General features: G+C 36.4%; 1 protein-coding gene and 1 pseudogene across 2 annotated transcripts in view; one reads left to right on the plus strand and one right to left on the minus strand.

Moving 5' to 3' along the window:
• The window catches only part of SOS1 (SOS Ras/Rac guanine nucleotide exchange factor 1), a 147,543-nt gene that overhangs the window by 12,072 nt on the left and 116,176 nt on the right, over nucleotides 1–19,295 (plus strand). The gene's annotated exons all lie outside the window — the stretch shown is intronic.
• Nucleotides 8,114–8,569, minus strand: LOC137205681 (ubiquitin-ribosomal protein eS31 fusion protein-like; annotated as a pseudogene).

Genomic DNA, 19,295 nt, shown 5'->3' on the forward strand with positions numbered 1-19,295 from the left:
GAGTTTTAAATTAGAGACTTTTTGTAATAAGCTAACTTAAATTCCAGTTATTCTTTTATAATTCCTGAAACAAACTTTTCCCTTTCTATATAGACAAGTCCCATTTTCTATTTTACTTACAATCTAAACCATTTGCAAGTAAATTGATTTCTGTGTATGGCTCAGTAGTTTGTAATGGAATGCACTTACTGATAATTGCATTCACAGCTGTTTTGTTTAAGGACTTTGATAGGATTCTGATTTCTGTCCATATGTTTAATAACTTTTTCTCTTATTTATTGTGGTAAAAAAATATATGTAAAAAAATTAATCATTTTAACCATTTCTAAGTGTAAATTCAGTGCCAAAAACTGCATGCATAAGGTTGTGCAACCATCACCACTATCTATTTCCAAAACTTTTCATCACCTCAAACAGAAACTCTGTACATATTAAGCAATAACTCCTAACTTCCCCCTCCCCCAGCCCCTGGTAACCTCTAATCTACTTTCTGATTTTATGAATTTGCCTATTCCAGATATTTCATGTAAGTGGAATCATACAATATTTGTCCTTTTGTGTATGATTTATTTTAGTTAGCATAATGTCTCATCCATATTGTATCAGAATTTAATTCCTTTTTAAGGCTGAATAATATTTCATTGCGTGTGTATACCACATTTTGTTTATTCATTCCTCTGTTCATGGACACTTGGGTTGTTTCTACCTTTTGGCTATTGTGAGTAATGCTACAGTGAACATTGGTATACAAGTATTTGTTTGAGTTCCCGTTTTCAATTCTTTTGGGTATATACCTGGAAGTGGAATTGCTGGGTCACTTGGTAATGCTATGTTTAAGTTTTTGAGGCACTGTCATACTGCTTTCTACAGCAGTCACGTGATTTTACATTCCTACCAGCAATGTACAAAGGTTCCAGTTTCTCCACGTCGTCACTTATATGTTATTTTCTGTTTTTTTTTTTTGTTTTTAATTGCCATCCTAGTTGATGTGAAATGATACCTCATTGTGTTTTGGTTTGTATTTCCCTAATGACCAATAATGTTGAGCATCTTTTCATGTTCTTAACGGCGGTTTGTATATCTTCCATGGAGAAATGTCTGTTCAAGTCCATTGCCTATTTTAAAAATTAGGTTGTTTGTGTTTTTGTTGTTAAGTGTTAGGGCATCGTTGTATATTCTTGATATTAGACCCTTATCCGCTATATGATTTGTAAATATTTTCTCCCATTAAAACACAACCAAAAAACTGTCTTTTCAGTTTCTTGATAATGTCCTTTGCACAAAAGTTTTAAATTTTGATGAAATTCAGTTTATCTATTTTTTTCTTTCATTGTTTGTGCTTTTGGTGTCATATCTGAGAATCCTTTGCAAAATCCAAGATCATGAAGATTTACCCCTAAGTTTTCTTCTAAGAAATTTATGTTTTAGCTCTTATATTTAGGTCATTGATCCTTTTGGGGTTAAATTTTGTATTTGGTGTGAGTTGGGTGGAACTCACACCGAATACATGTGGAAATCTGTGGAAAATTCATTTCCACAGATGTGGAAATGAATTCATCCTTTTGCATATAGAAATCTGGTTGTTCCAGCACCATTTGTGGAAGAGATTGATCTTTTCCCACTGAATAGACTTGGCATCATTGTCAAAAATCAGTTGACCGTAGATGTATAGATTTATTTCTGGACTCTCTCTTCTATTCCATTGGTCTATGAGTCTGTGTTTATGGCAGTACCACACTGTTTTGATTACTGTAGCATAGCATAGTAAGTTTTGAAATTAAGAAGTGGAGTCCTACAACTTCGTTTTTCTTTTTTATGATTGTTTTGGCTATTCAGCAATTCCGTATGAATTTGAGAATTGGCATTTCCATTTCTGCAAAAAAGGCTATTGGAGTTTGATAGAAGTTGCATTGAATCTGTCGATTATTTTGGTTAGTATTGGCATCTTAATATAAAGTCTTCCTACCCATGAACACAGGATGTCTCTCCATTTATTTAGGTCTTCTTTAATTTTCTTCAGCAATATATTGTAGTTTTCAGGGTAAAATACTTCTACCTCTTTGGGTAAATCCATTCCTAGGTATTTTATTCTTTTAGATGCTATTATTCTTTTAGTTGCTAAATGGAATTACAGTCCTAATTTCCTTTTCAGATTGTACCTTGTAGGTGTAAAACACAACAGTTTTTTGTGTGTTGATTTTTGTTCTGCAACTTTGCTAAATTAATTTACTAGCTCTGGTAACTTTCTTATGGATTCTTCAGGACTTTTCTACATATAGTATAATGTCATCTGCAAATAAAAATAGTTTTCTTCCTTTCCATTTGGATGCCTTTTATTTCTTTTTCTTGTTTGATTGCTCTGGCTAGAACATCTAGTACAGTTTTGAATAGCAGTGGTAAAGTGGGCATCCTAGTCTTATTCCTGATCTTGGGGTGAAAGCTTTCAGTTTAGCTGTGGGTTTTTCATAGATGCCCTTTGTCATGTTGAGGAAGTTCCCATCTATTTCTAGTTTTAGGAGTGTTTTTATCATGAAAGGATGTTGGGTTTTGTCAAACGCCTTTTCTGAGTTAATTGAGTGATCATGTGTGTTCTCCTTTATCCTATTAATGTCTATTATATTGATATTTTTTAAAATGTTGAATTGCTTCTGCATTCTTGGGATAAATCCCAGTTGGTCAAGGTGCTGTTTTAATATGCTGTTGGATTCAATTTGCTAGTATTCTGTTAAGAATTTTTGCATCTATACTCATAAAGCATATCGGTCTGTAATTTTCTCATGATGTCTTTATCTGCCTTTGGTATTAAGGTAATGCTGGCTTCACAGAATGAGTTAAGAACTGTTCCTTCTTCTGTTTTTTTGGAATTCTTCACATGTTGGGTAAAATTCACCAGTGCTGCTGTCTGGTCCTGCATCTTTCCTTGTTGGAAGGTTTTGATTACTGAGTCAGGTTTTGATTACTGATTTCTTGTTATATGTCGAGATTTTAAATTTCTTCTTGAGTCAGTTTAGGTTAATTTGTGTGTTTCTAGGAATCTGTCCATTTATTCTATATTATCTAGTTTTTCAGTGTGTAATTGTTCATAGTATTTTCTTACAATCTGTTTTATTTCTGTGAGGGCAGTGGTAATAATGTCCCCACTTTCATTTCTGATTTTAGTTATTTTTGTCTTTTCTTTTTCTTAGATGGTCTATAAAAGGTTTGTCAATTTTGCTGGTTTTTTCCAAAGAAGCAGCTTTTGGTTTCATTGATTCTGTCTATTGTTTTTCTGTTCTCTGTTTCATTTATCTCTAATTTTTATTATTTCCTAGCTTTGAGTTTAATTTCTTTTCTAGTACCCCGACATTAAAAGTTAGGTTATTGATATCTTTTTTCTTTTTTAACGTAGACATTTATAGTCATAAATATCCATCCAAGTGCTGCTTTTGCTGTATCCTTTAAGTTTTGGTATGTTGTGTTTTCCCTAAGTATTTTCTAATTTCCCTTAGGATTTCTTCTTTGAACCTTTGGATGTTTAAGAATGTGTTGTTTAACTTCTACATATTTGTGAGTTTTCCAGTTTTCCCGCAGTTGTTGATTTCTATCTTTATTCTTAGTCAGAAGAGGTTCTGTCTGATTTCAGTCTTTTTAAATTTATTGAGTCTTTGTTTTGTGGCCTAACATATGGCTTATCCTGGAGAATGTTCCATACGTACCTGAGAAGAATGTGTATTCTACTGTTACTGGGTAAAGTGTTCTCCATATGTCTGTTAGGATTATAGTGTTCAAGTCCTCTACTTCCTTATTGACCTTCTATCTAGATGTTCTGTTATTGAAATTGGTGTATTGAACTAATATTTCTCCCTTCAATTTGGTCAGTGTTTACTTCATATCTTTTGGGGGTCTGTTGTTTGTGCGTATATATTTCTTTATTTGTTTTAAAAAAAATTTTTATTGAAGTATAGTTGATTTATAATGTGTTAGTTTCAGGTGTACAGCACAGTGGTTCAGTTGTGTGTGTGTGTGTGTGTGTGTGTGTGTATGTATTCTTTTTCAGATTCTTTTCCCTTATAGGTTGTTACAAGATATTGACTGTAGTTCTGGGTGCTATACAGTAGGTACTTGTTGGTTATCTATTTTATATATAGTGGTGTGTATATGTTAACATATATGTTTACAATTGTTTTATCTTCTTGATGAATTGACGCTTTTTTCAAAATAAAATGTCCTTCTTTGTCTCTTGTAACAGTTTTTGATCTAATGCCTATTTCATTTGATATTAGAATAACCACACTAATACTCTTTTTTTTCTGTTTTCATGGAATGTCTTTTTCCATCCTTTCACTTTGAAACTATTTATACTTTTGTGTATAAAGTGAGTCTCTATAGGCAGCATATAGTTGGATCATGTTTTTTAATCCATCCTGCCAATCTCTGGCTTTGATTGGAAAGTTTAACCCAATTAAATTTAAAGTTAATGGCTGATAAGGAAGGACCTCTGCCATCATTTTGCCTTTTTGTTGTGAAATTTTATACCTTTTTGTGGCTCATTTCCTCCATTACATACTGCCTTCTTGTTTTTTTTTCCTAATTAGTTTATTGTAGTGAACCATTCTCATTTTCTTTTGTGTGTATTTTTTAAAAATATTTATTTATTTGGCCACTCTGAGTCGTAGTTACGGCATGTGGGATCTTTAGTTGTGGCATGTTGGTTCTTAGTTATGGCATGGGGGATCTAGTTCCCTGACCAGAGATAGAACCTGGCAGAGTCTTAACTACTGGACCACCAGGGACATCGCTTGTGTGTATTTTTTAGATATTTTCTTTGTGGTGAATTACATTTAATGTCATAAATTTATAACAGTTTAGTTTGCATTGATGTGAACTTAACTTCAGTAACATACAGCTCAGTCTTACCCCGTTATGTTGCTGTCGTCACAAATTACATCTTTATACATTGTGTATCCAGTATCATGGACTCATAGTTATTTTTTATGCATTTGTCTTTGAAATCCTATAGGAAATACAGCAAAGTTAGAAACCAAATATACAGTAATACTCGTTTTTATATTTGCCAGTGTATTTACCTTTACTAGAGACCTTTATTTCATATGACTTTGAGTTGCTGTTTAGTGGCCTTTCATTTCAGCTTGAAGGACTATCTTTAGCACTTCTTGTAGGGCAGGTCTGATGGTAGTGAACACCCTCAGTTTTTGTTTATCTGGCAACATCTTAATTTGTACCTCATTTTTTTTTTTTTTGCGGTACGTGGGCCTCTCACCGCCGTGGCCTCTCCCGTTGCGGAGCACAGGCTTCGGACGCGCAGGCTCAGCGGCCATGGCTCACGGGCCCAGCCCACCCCACAGCATGTGGGATCTTCCCAGACCGGGGCACAAATCCGTGTCCCCCGCATCAGCAGGCGGACTCTCAACCACTGCGCCCCCAGGGAAGCCCTGTACCTCATTTTGAAGGACAGTTTTGCCAGATATAGAATTCTTGGTTGACATTTTTTTTCTTTCCACACTTAAATATGCCATCCTACTGTATTTGGGCCTCCACGGTTTCTGATAAGAAATAAGCTGCTGATCTTATTGAGGACCCCTCGTACGTGAAGAGTTGCTTCTCCTGCTGCTTTTAGGGTTTTGTCTTTGTTTTTGACAGTTGGATTATAATGTGCCTTGGTGTGTGTTTCTTGGAATTTATCCTACTTAGATTTTATTGAACTTTTTGAATTTGTAGATTAATGTATTTCATCAGATTTGGGGTGTTTTCAGCCATTATTTCCTCAAATGTTATTTCTGTCCCTTTCTCTCTTCTCCTTCTGGGACTCCCATAATGCATGTTCTGGTCTACTTGTTATCCCACAGGTCCCTTAGGTTTTGTTTACTATTTTTTAAAAAAGCATTTTGAGCATATTTAAGTCAGTTGTCTGAAAGTTTTTGCCTAGGTAGTCTGATGTCTGGGCTTCCTTAGCCAGTTTCTCTCAGTTAATTTTGTTCCTTTGAACATGCCATACTTTCCTGTTTTTTTGTATGCTATGTGATTTTTATTCTGTTTTTAAAACTGGGCATTTGAATACTATAATATGGTAACTATTGAAATCAGATTCTTCCCTTTCGCCAGGGCTTGCTGTTTTATTGTTTGTTTTTATTTGGTTTTGTTTTTGATTGTTGAAGGTTATCAATATGTTTGTTTAATGACTTTCATAAGTGATTTTTTTTTTCAAACACAGTATTCCTTGGTGTGTATAATCACTGAAGTCTCTGTTACTTAGCCTGTGTTTCCATAGTATTTTGACAGAGATTTCTTTGAGCTCCAGGAGCTAAAAAAAATCAACCAACCAAACAACAACAGAAACCTCTCCCAGTCTGTACAGATTGGCTCTGTGCTGGTGCACTCTTGTAACACCTTGTGAATTGCCAGTGGGACATAGCACTAATAATTAGAGTAAAATTCAGATCTATACCCTGAGATTTGTCCATTGTGCTATGTAAGATAAAGTTTTCTGCTTTTCACAAGAAAATAATTTCTATTTGGTTTAAATTAGTTGTGTCCTAGTATTTGGTTTTTAAAATTCTTAGTTCTTGACTCAACAAGCAGAAGGTACTTTCAGAACCCTTGTTACTCTGTTCCACTGGAGAACCCAATTAAATTCAAGAAATATTTGAGGAGCTTCTGTATGCAAAATCTTGAGATTGGCTTCATAGGGTAGTAAAAGGATAACCAAGATTTTGCATCAAAGTATTTATAATATAGTGAATGATAAGATAGTTCCAAATATAGATATCATTTAAAGACCTAATATAGTATCTTCAAAAAAATAATGCAGCACAAATGTGTAAATCTTTTTAATCATTGGATAAATGGTTGAATTAACTATGTTCTAGATATATACGCATACATAACATAACTTTGAGGAGCTAAGGCTAGGGTAAGAAGTACTCCTGAATAGATATAGGCTACTTCATTATTTCTTAAACATCTTCGTTTTTTGAAGTAGTAGTCTGTGAAATTCTATCAATTGTACTTTCATTTAAATTAACAAATATACTTTTTTATAAAATCACAAATACAGTTGACCCTTGAACAACACAGGTTTGAACTGTATGGGTACACTTATACATGGATATTTTTCAGTAGTAAATGCTACAGTACAACACTTGGTGGTTAGTTGAATCTGCAGATGCAGTGGAACCGTGGATATGGAAGGCCTGCTCTTAAGCTACATGTGGATTAAACCCCGAGTTGAATGGCCAACTGTACCTTTAGGAAAATTTAAGCTACATGTTGTTCACATTAGTTTATTTAGAGTGCCTTTCTCAATATCTGTAACTGAAATCACACCTGTTCATGAGAGATTGAGAGTCTTAGTGGGTGGAAAGGGAGACAGTGGGTTATTTAAGCACATTCAGTGTATTTTGGAGGGTGGCAAGGCTTTGGGCATTTAGGACAGCATTGGCAGGTGGATTCTTAACCACTGCACCACCAGGGAAGTCCCACTACAGTGTTCTTAATTGTGTTGCTACTTTACATTTTTACGCTTACATGTTTGCTATTGAACTCATCAACATTTAATAATCCATAGTAGCAAATTCTTGAAAATACAATTAATTTATAAACTCATCTTAGTCCTTGGTAATTTTTTCAAATGTTTTTCATATTTACATTTTTATATAGTTAATATACTTTTCAATGTTGAACATGACAAATATAAAAAGTATCCTATTTCATTTTTAAATTAAAAACTATAATGCTTTATAAAAGTTATTTTAACTTATAGAACACAATCACAAAATTCAAAGCTCAAAGGATTATACAGTGAAAATCTTCCATCTCACTCCTCTGCTCCACTGTTCTTGCATTCTACGCAGGGGCAACCAATTTACAAGTTTCTTGTGTAGAGATTTTTCCATGATAAGCTTGTGTATGTGTATATATGTGTGTGGTGTATGTGTGTGTGTTTTTGGTACACCTTTTTTTAGTACCTTTGTTTTTTCCCCCCTTTTCAGTATATTTTGGAGAGCATAGCAGTTAAGATTATCACCTTTATTCTTTTCTATGGCTACATACTATTATTTAGTTGTACTATAATTTAACTAGTCTCTTTTTTTTTTTTAATTAGGTCATTGTCTTTTATTAACTAGTGTACAATTACTTGTCTTCTGGTTTGTTTAAACAATAGGTAAGACAACATTTGCCACAATACTGTGTGTCAAAGTGGTTCACCATAAAAACTCCAGCACCACGTTCATCTGAAGGGCACTCCCGATGAAGGTGACTGATTTTGCCATTCTCCTCCACCTTATAGTATTTTAGGACAGCCAGCTTAACCTTCTTTCTCTAATGCTTGTTCTTCTTGAGAGTGGTGTAAGACTTCTTCCTTTTCTTAGCACCACCATGAAGTCTCAACATTAAGATGAAGAGTGGACTCCTTTTGAATGTTGTAGTCAAAGTACGTCCATCTTCCACTTGCTTGCCAGCAAAGATCAGTCTTTGCTGGTCAGGAGGAATTCCTTCCTTATCCTGGATCTTGGCCTTTACATTTTCTGTTGTATCTGAGGGTTCAACTTCAAGAGTGATGGTCATCCCTGGAAGGTCTTCATGAAAATCTGCACCTTGGCGGCAGTTCTGCCGCAGATGGCAGATCCAAAAGCTAACTAGTCCCTTATTGAGAAACATTGAGGTCACTTTCTTTTTGTATTATAAACACTTGTAGCAAAAACTATATATATGTCCTATCACGTATGAGTGAAATGTATCTTCATGTCTCTTGCCCATTTTCTAATTGTTTGCTCTTTTACTGTTGAGTTTTGAGAGGTCTTTATATATTTTGGATACTAATACTTTGTTGGGCCTGTGGCTTGGAAATGTTTTGTCCCACTACTTACCTTGTCTTTTTATCCACTTTCCAGGGGCTTTCTCAGAGCAAAAGATTTAAATTTTGGTGAAGTCTAATTTATCAGTATTTTACTTGTTAAAAAATATTTATTTATTTATTTATTTTGACTGCGCTGGGTCTTAGTTGTGGCACACGGGATCTTTGTTGCAGCATGCAGGACCATTTTAGTTGCAGCATGTGAGCTCCTTAGTTGTGGCATACGGACTCTTAGCTGCAGCATGCACGCGGGATCTAGTTCCCCAACCAGGGGTCAAACCCGGGCCGCCTGCATTGAGAGCATGGAATCTTACCCACTAGACCACGAGGGAAGTCCCTATCAGTATTTTTCTTTTATGGGTTGGTGTCAAGTCTTAAGTACTCTTTGAATATCCGTGGATCCTGAAATTTTTTTCGTGTATTTTTTCCTAAAAGCTTTATAGTATTACATTTCACATTTAAGTCCATGATACATTTTGTGTTATTTTTGCATAAGGTATGAGACTTAAGTTGAAGTGCATTTTTTTGCCTATGGATGTCCATTTGCCCCAGCACCATTTGTTGGAAAGGCAGTCCCTCCTTCATTGAATTGCTTTTGTACTTTTGTCAAAAATTGGGCATATTTTTATGCGTCTATTTCTAGGTTCTCTCTTCTGTTCCACGTGTTTCTCTCTATCTGCCAATGCTACACAGTATTTTATTACTATAGCTGTAAAATAGGTCTTGAAATTGGGTAGGATGGTTCCTTTCATTTTATTCTTTTCCCAAATTAGAATTTTAGTAATTCTAGTTACTTTCCCTTTTCATATAAATTTTCAAATAATCTTGTCAATATGTACACAAAATCTTTCTTGGGATATTGGTAGGAGTTGTGTTAAACCCATGTATTAATATGAGGGAGTGGGAGAATTGACATCCTTACTATGTTGAGTCTCCCATTCCATGAACATTGAATGTCTCTTCATATATATTTAGATTGGTTTCCTTCATCAATATTTTGCCATTTTTAGCATACAAATCTTGTGCTTGTTTTGTTAGATTTGTACTTAATATTTTGGGTTTGTGAGGGTTTTTTTATTATAATATTTTATTTTGTATGTCCATGTGTTCATTGCAAATAGAGTTGATATTTTTACATGTTTATCTTGTATCTTATGACCTTACTGAATTCACTTGTTTGTTCTAGGTTTTTATTTTTTTGCTTTTGTAGATTCTTTGTAGTTTCTACCCAATCATGTAGCTGACAAATAGGGATGGTTTTATTTTTTCCTTTCAAATTTGTGTTTTTTATATCCTTTTCTTGTTTTATTGCACTGGCAAGAACTTTCAGCACTATGTTCAATGAGTATGTTGAGAGTGGACATTATGTCTTTTTCCCCAGTTTTAAGGGGAAAGTATTCAGTCTTTCACTCTTAAGTGTATGTTAAGTATACGTTTCTGTAGATGCTCTTTATCAAGTTGAAGAAATTCCCTCTTATTCCTCTTTCTCTGAGAGGTTTTTTTTCCTGCATGAATGGGTACTGAGTTTTGTCAAATACTCTTTTTTTATTTACCTCAATTGAGATGAATTATGTGGTTTTTTTCTTTAGCTTTCTAATGTGGTGGATTACATTGATTGGTTTTAGAATATTGGTCTAGACCTGCATCCCTGGAATAAACTCTGCTTGGTCATAGTGTATGATTCTTTTTGTATATTGCCAAATTTGATTTGCTAATATTTTGTTAAGGATCTGTAATTATGAAGGATGTTGGTCTGTAGTTTTCCTTTTTTGTTCTGTGTTTATCTGTTTTTTGTGTTTTTTTAAAATCAGGGTAATACTAGCTTAATAAAATGAATTTGAAAGTATTCCCTTCAATTCTGTTTTCTAGAAGAGATGGTGGAAAATTGGTGTTAATTCTTTAAAAGTTTGCTATAATTTTCAGTGAAACCATCTGAACCTGGAGAGGTTTTTGGATGTTTTGAAATTACCAATTCATTTTATTTATTTAATAGGTATAGGACTCTCCAAATTATTATTACTATTTTTGCGGTACACGGGGCTCTCACTGTTGTGGCCTCTCCCGTTGCGGAGCACAGGCTCCGGACGTGCAGGGTCAGCGGCCATGGCTCACGGACCTAGCCACTCCGTGGCATGTGGGATCTTCCCGGACCGGGGCACGAACCCGTGTCCCCTGCATCGGCAGGCGGACTCTCAACCACTGTGCCACCAGGGAAGCCCTATCCAAATTATTTACTTCATATTGGGTAAGTTGTGGTAGTTTTTTGTTTTGTTTCGTTTTGTGAGAAATTGGTTCATTTCTTCTAAATCATCATTATATGTTGGTGACGAGTTGTTAGGATTAGAAAGGCTCCCCTAGACACCCGAACAGTATAAGGATGAAACATTCTTCATGGCTTTATGATGAAAATTATAATCTTTTAGCTATTATAGCTCTCTGAAGAAAATGTTCAATCAAAAGATTAAATCATACAAAGCATTTAACATTTTTAAACAGTTGCCTAATAACAAACTTTTAAAAGAGATTATTCATAGCACTAAATTATGTTTGTCAAATATTTGAGTAGTGTTTCCTACTGTCCTTTTGTAGTTGCAGGGTGTGTAGAGATGTTCATGTTTCATTCCTGACTTATTCCTTATGTTGGTAATTTGTGTCTTCACTTTTTTTCCTTTGTCAGTCTTGCTAGATGTTTGTTGATTTTTTTTTAAATTAATTTTTATTGGAGTAGAGTTGCTTTACAATGTTGTGTTAGCTTCTGCTGTATAGCAAACTGAATCAGTTATACGTATACATATATCCACTCTTTTTTAGATTTCCTTCCCATTTAGGTCACCACAGATCATTGAGTGGAGTTCCCTGTGCTATGCGGTAGGTTCTCATTAGTTATCTATTTTATACATAGTAGTGTATATATGTCAGTCCCAATCTCCCAGTTCATCCCACCTCCCCCTTTCCCCCATGGTAACCGTTTGTTCTCTACATTTGTGACTCTATTTCTGCTTTGTAGATAAGTTCATCTGTACCACTTTTCTAGATTCCACATATAAGCAATTTTATACAATATTTGTTTTTCTCTTTCTGACTTACTTCACTTTGTATGACAATTTCTACGTCCATCCACATCTCTGCAAATGGCACTATTTTGTTCCTTTTTATGGCTGAGTAATATTCCATGGTATATATGAACCACATCTTCTTTATCCATTCTTCTATCAGTGGTCATTTAGGTTGCTTCTATGTTCTGGCTGTTATAACTAGTGCTGCAGTGAACATTGGGGTGCATGCATCCTTTTGGTTGGTTGTCAGTTTTTGATCTCTTAAAAGAACCAACCAGGGCTTCCCTGGTGGCGCAGGGGTTGCGAGTCCGCCTGCCGATGCAGGGGACGTGGGTTCGTGCCCCGGTCCGGGAAGATCCCACATGCCGCGGAGCGGCTGGGCCCGTGAGCCATGGCCGCTGAGCCTGCGCGTCCGGAGCCTGTGCTCCGCAGCGGGGGAGGCCACAACAGTGAGAGGCCCGCGTACAGCAAAAAAAAAAAAAAAAAAAAAAGAACCAACCGTTTCACTGATTTTTCTCTGTTTTTCTGTTTTCAGTTTTATTGATTTCTACTGTATCTTTATTATTTCCTTCCTTTCTCTTGCTTTGCTTCTAGTTTGCTCTTCTTTTTTTTGAGATTCTTGAGGTGGAAACTTAGGTTATTGACTTGTGGCTTTTCCTTTTGATTTGAGGCTTTTCCTTTTTTTGAATTTCTTTCTCAGCACTGTTTTACCTATGTCTCACAAATTTTGCTATGCTGTATTTTCATTTTCCTTTAGTTCTGTTATATGTATTTTTAAATTTCCCCTGATAATTCCTCTTTGATCCATAGATTGTTTATATAAAGTGTGTTGTTTAGAGAGCTGAGTGGCAGCCGTGGATACTCTGGGCGCCTGCTGTGCGTGTGTGTGGCCACCTGGTGTACACAGGCTCTGGCAGCAGCCACGGGCTGGCCAGACTGAGGCAATTTTCTGGATGACAAACAATGGCTCAGCACGGTGTCTCAGTACAACCAGGAGGCTGGACAGTGGATCCAATTCTGAGACGCCTGTTGTCAGGCCTGAGCTCCTGTGGTGGGAGTGCCAAGTCCAAACCACTGGACTAACAGAGAACCTCAGACTCCAGGGAATATTAATCGGTGTGAGCTCTCCCGGAGGTCCTCATCTTGGCACCAAGACCTGGCTCCACCCAACTGCCTGCCACCTCCAGTGCTGGATGCCTCAGACCAAACAACTAGCAAGACAGGAGCACAGCCCCACCCATCAAGAAAAATGAGATGACAAAAAAATATGGTACAGACAAAGGAACAAGGTAAAAACTTACAAGACCAAATAAATGAAGAGAAAATAAGCAACCTATCTGAAAAAGAATTCAGAGTAATGATGATAGTAAAGGTGATCTTTAATCTAGGAAATAGAATGGAGGCCTGGATCAAGAAAATACAAGAAATGTTTAACAAGGACGTAGAAGAACTGAAGAACAAACAAACAGTGATGAACAGCACAGTAATTGAAATGAAAAATACACTAGAAGGACTCAGTAGAACAATTGAAGCAGAAAAATAAGTGAGCTGGAAGATAGAATGGTGGAAATAACTGCTGAGGGGCAGAATAAAGAAAAAAGAATGAAAAGAAATGAGCACAGTCTCAGAGACCTCTGGGACAACATTAAATGCACCAACATTCAAATTATAGGAGTCCCAGAAGAAGAAGAGAAAGAGAAAGAGTCTGAGAAAATATTTGAAGAGGTTATAGTCAAAAACTTCCCTAACATGGAAAAGGAAATAGTCAGCCAAGTCCAGGAAGCACAGCGTTCCATACAGGATAAACCCAAGGAGAAACATGCCGAGACACATATTAATCAAACTAACAAAAGTTAAATTCAAAGAAAAAATATTAAAAGCAGCAAGGTGAAAAGCAACAAATAACATACAAGGGAATCCCCATAAGGTTGTCAGCTGATTTTTCAGCAGAAACAATGCAGGCCAGAAGGGAGTGGCAGGATATATTAAAAGTAATGAAAGGGAAAAACTTAAAACCAAGATTAGTCTACTCAGTAAGGATCTCACTCAGGTTCGACGGAGAAATCAAAAGCTTTACAGGCAAGCAAAAGCTAAGAGAATTCAGCACCTCCAAACCAGCTTTACAACAAATGATAACAGAACTTCTCTAGGAGGGAATCACAAGAGAAGAAAAAGACCCACACACAAAAAAATCCAAAACAATTAAGAAAATGGTAATAGGAACATACATATCAATAATTACCTTGAATGTAAATGGATTAAATGTTTCAACCAAAAGACACAGGCTGGCTGAATGGATACAAAAATAAGACCTGTATATGCACTGTCTACAATAGACCCACTTCAGACCTAGGGACACATACAGACTGAAAGTGAGGGGATGGAAAAAGATATTTCATGCAACTGGAAATCAGAAGAAAGCTGGAGTAGCAATACTCATATCAGTTAGAATAGACTTTAAAATAAAGACTGTTAAGCTGTGACAAAGTGAGAGAGTGGCATGGACATATATACACTACCAAACGTAAAATAGATAGCTAGTGGGAAGCAGCTGCATAGCACAGGGAGATCAGCTCGGTGCTTTTTGACCACCTAGAGGTGTGGGATAGGGAGGGTGGGAGGGAGGGAGACGTAAGAGGGAAGAGATATGGGAACATATGTAAATGTATAACTGATTCACTTTGTTATAAAGCAGAAACTAACACACCATTGAAAAGCAATTATACTCCAATAAAGATGTTTAAAAAAATAAAATAATAAAATAAGATAATGACTGTTACAAGAGACAAGGAAGGACACTGCATAATGATCAAGGGATCAATCGAAGCAGAAGGTATATAACAACTGTAAATATTTATGCACCCAACATAGGAGCACCTCAATACATAAAGCGAATGTTAACCTAAAAGGGGAAATTGACAGTAACACAATAATAGTGGGGGTTTTTAACAGCCCACTTACACCAATGGACAGATCATCCAGACAGAAAATAAATAAGGAAACACAAGCTTTAAATGGCACAATAGACCGGATAGACTTAGTTGATGCTTAAAGAACATACCACCCGAAAGTGGCAGAATACACTTTCTTCTCAACTGCACACCAGACATTCTCCAGGATAGATCACACCTTGGGTCACAAATCAAGCCTCGGTAAATTTAAGAAAATTGAAATCATATCAAGCATCTTTCTGACCACAATGCTATGAGATTAGAAATCAGTTACAGGAAACAAAACTATAAAAAACACAAACACATGGAGGCTAAACAATACACTACTAAGTAACCAAGAGGTCACTGAAGAAATCAAAAAGGAAGTCAAAAAATACATAGAAACAAACTACAACAAAAACACGACAGCCCAACACCTATGAGACACAGCAAAAGCAGCTCTAAAAGGGCAGTTTATAGCAATTCAATCTCACCTCAAGAAACAAGAAAAATCTCAAACAATCTAACCTTACACCTAAAGCAAGTAGTGAAAGAAGAAGAAGAGGAGGAGGAGGAGGAAGAAAAAGAAGAAAAACTCTAACGTTAGTAGAAGGAAAGAAAGATTAGAGCAGAAATAAACGAAATAGAAATGAGGAAGACAGCAACAAAGATCAATAAAACTAAAAGCTGGTTCTCTGAGAAGATAAACAAAGCTGATAAGCCTTTAGCCAGACTGATCAAGGAAAAAAGGGAGAGGTTTCAAATCAATAAAATTAGAAATGAAAAAGGTAAAATTTCAACTGACACTGAAGAAATACAAAGGATCATAAGAGACTACTATAAGCAACTATATGCCAATAAAACGGACAACCTGGAAGAAATGGACACATTCTTAGAAAGGTACAACCTTCCAAGACTGAACCAGGAAGAAATGGAAAATATAAACAGACCAATCACAAGTAATGAAATTGAAACAGTAATTTAAAATCTTCCAGCAGGGGCTTCCCTCATGGCACAGTGGTTAAGAATCCACCTGTCAATGCAGGGGACATGGGTTCCATCTCTGGTATGGGAAGGTCCCACATGCTGTGGAGCAACTAAGCCTGGGTAGCACAACTACTGAGCCTGCACTCTAGAGCCCAAGAGCCACAACTGCTGAAGCCTGTGTTCCTAGAGCCTGTGCTCTGCAACAAGAGAAGCTACCACAATGAGAAGCCCACGCACCACAACAAAGAGTAGCCCCTGCTTGCCACAACTAGAGAAAGCCTGCACGCAGCAATGAAGACCCAACGCAGCCAAAAATAAATAAGTAAATTAAAACAAAAAATCTTCCAACAAAGAGAAGTTCAGGACCAGATGGCTTCACAGGCAAATATTATTAAACATTTAGAGAAGAGCTGACACCTATCTTACTCAAGCTCTTCCAAAAAATTGCAGAGGGAGGAACACTCCCAAACTCTTTCTGCAAACCACTATCACCCTGATACCAAAACCAGACAAAGATATCACAAATAAAGAAAATTACAGGCCAGTATCACTGATGAACATAGACGTAAAAATCCTCAACAATATGCTAGGAAACAGAATCCAACAACATATTAAAAGGATCATACACCATGATCAAGTGGGATTTATCCCAGGGATGCAAGGATTCTTCAATATATGCAAATCAATGTGATACACCATATTAAGAAATTAAAGAATAAAACCATATGATCATCTCAATAGATGCAGAGAAAGCTTTTGACAAAATTCAACACCCATAAGTGTGCATAGAGGGAACCTACCTCAACATAATAAAGGCCATATATGACAAACTCACAGCCAACGTCATTCTCAGTGGTGAAAAACTGAAACCATTTCCACTAAGATCAGGAACAAGACAAGGTTGCCCACTCTTGCCACTCTTATTCAACATAGTTTTGGAAGTCCTAGCCATGGCAATCAGAGAAGGAAAAGAAATAAAGGGAATCCAAATTGGAAAAGAAGAAGTAAAACTCTCACTGTTTGCAGATGACATGATACTATGCATAGAAACTCCTAAAGATGCCACCAGAAAACTACTAGAGCTAATCAATGAATTTGGTGAAGTTGCAGGATACAAAATTAGTGCACAGAAATCTCTTGTATTCCTATACACTAATGATGAGGGACTTCCCTGGTGGTCCAGTGGCTAAGACTCCGCACTCTCAAGGCAAGGGGCACTGGTTCAATCCCTGGTCAGGGAACTAGGTCCCACATGCTGCAACTAAGAGTTCGCACGCTGCCACTAACGATCCCGCGTGCTGCAACAAAGATCCCGCATGAAACAACTAGGACGCGATGCAGCCAAATCAATCAATATTTTAAAATTAAATAAATAAAAGATAAAGTTTGCCTATACACTAACAACAAAAGTTCAGAAGGAGAAATTAAGGAAACAATCCCATTTACTATTTCAACAAAAAGGATAAAATACCTAGCAATAAACCTAGCTAAGGAGACAGAAGACCTGTATGCAGAAAACTATAAGACACTGATGAAAGAAATCAAAGATGACACAAACAGATGGAGAGATACACCATGTTCTTGGATTGGAAGCATCAATATTGTGAAAATGACTGTACTTCCCAAAGCAATCTACAGAGTCACTGCAATCCCTATCAAACTACCAATGGTATTTTTCACAGAACTTGAACAGAAAATTTTACAATTTTTATGGAAACACAAAAGACCCTGAATAGCCAAAGCAATGTTGAGAAAGAAAAATGGAGCTGGAAGAGTCAGGCTTCCCAACTTCAGACTACACTACAAAGCTACAGTAATCAAGACAGTATGGTACTGGCACAAAAACAGAATATAGATCAATGGTACAGGATAGAAAGCCCAACGATAAACCCACGCACTTATGGTCACCTAATCTATGACAAAGGAGGCAAGAATATATAATGGAGAAAAGACAGTCTCTTCTATAAGTGGTGCTGGGAAAACTGGACAACTACATGTAAAAGAATGAAATTAGAACACTCCCTAACACCATACACAAAAATAAACTCAAAATGGATTAAAGACCTAAATGTAAGACTGGACACTACAAAAGCTTTAGAGGAAAACATAGGAAAAACACTCTTTGTTATAAATCACAGCAAGATCTTTCTTGAACCACCTCCTGGAGTAATTAAACTAAAAACAAAATAAACAAATGGGACCTAATTAAAGTTAAAAGCTTCTGCATAGCAAAGGAAACCATAAACAAGATGAAAAGACAACCCTCAGAATGGCAGAAAATATTTGCAAATGAAGCAATTGACAAGGGCTTAATCTCCAAAATATACAAAACAGCTCATGCAACTCAATATCAAAACAACAAACAACCCAATCCAAAAATGCGTGGAAGACCTAAATAAACATTTCTCCAAAGAAGACATACGGATGGCCAAGAGGCACATGAAAAGATGCTCACATCACTAATTATTCGAGAAATGCAAATCAAAACTACAATGAGGTATCACCTCATACTAGTCAGAATGGCCATCATCAAAAATCTACAAAGGATAAGTGTTGGAGAGGGTTTAGAGAAAAGGAACCCTCTTGCACTGTTGGTGGGAATGTAAACTGATACAGCCACTATGGAGAATGGTATGGAGGTTCCTTAAAAAACTAAAATAGAACTACCATATGACCCAACAACCCCACTCCTGGGTGTATACCCTGAGAAAACCATAGTGCAAAAAGACACATGGATCCCAGCGTTTATTTACAGTAGCCAGGACATGGAAGCAACTTAAATGTCCATCAACAGAGGAATGGATAAAGAAGGTGTGGTACACATATACAATGGAATGTACTCAGCCATAAAAAGGGATGAAGTTGGGTCATTTGTAGAGATGTGGATGGACCTAGAGTCTGTCATACAGAGTGAAGTTAGTCAACAAGAGAAAAACTAATATCATATATTAACGCATATGTGTGGAATCTAGAATAATGGTACAGGTGAACCTATTTGCAGGGCAGGAATAGAGAGGCAGATGTAGAGAACGGACATGTGGACACCAGGGGAAGGGGAGGGTGGGATGAACTGGGAGATTAGGATTGACATATATACACTACCTTGTGTAAAATAGTGGGAACCTGCTGTATACCACAGGGACTTCACCTCGGTGCTCTGTGATGACCTAGATGGGTGGGTTGAGGGAGGTGCGTGGGAGAGAGGTCCAAGAGGGTGGGGATATATGTATACCTATAACTGATTAACTTTGTTGTACAGCAGAAACTAACACAACATTGTAAAGCAAGTATACTGAAATGAAATGAAATGGGTTGTTTAGTTTCCAAGTGTTTCGAGATTTTCCTGTTAACATTCTGTTATTGATTTCTAGTTTGTTTCTGTTGTGGTCAGAGAACGTATTCTTTCTGATTTCAGTTCTTTTAAATTTGTTCAGATTTGTTTTGTAGTCCAAAATATATTCTATCTTA

This window comes from Pseudorca crassidens, chromosome 14, assembly GCF_039906515.1.
Source record: "Pseudorca crassidens isolate mPseCra1 chromosome 14, mPseCra1.hap1, whole genome shotgun sequence".
Lineage (NCBI taxonomy): Eukaryota > Metazoa > Chordata > Mammalia > Artiodactyla > Delphinidae > Pseudorca > Pseudorca crassidens.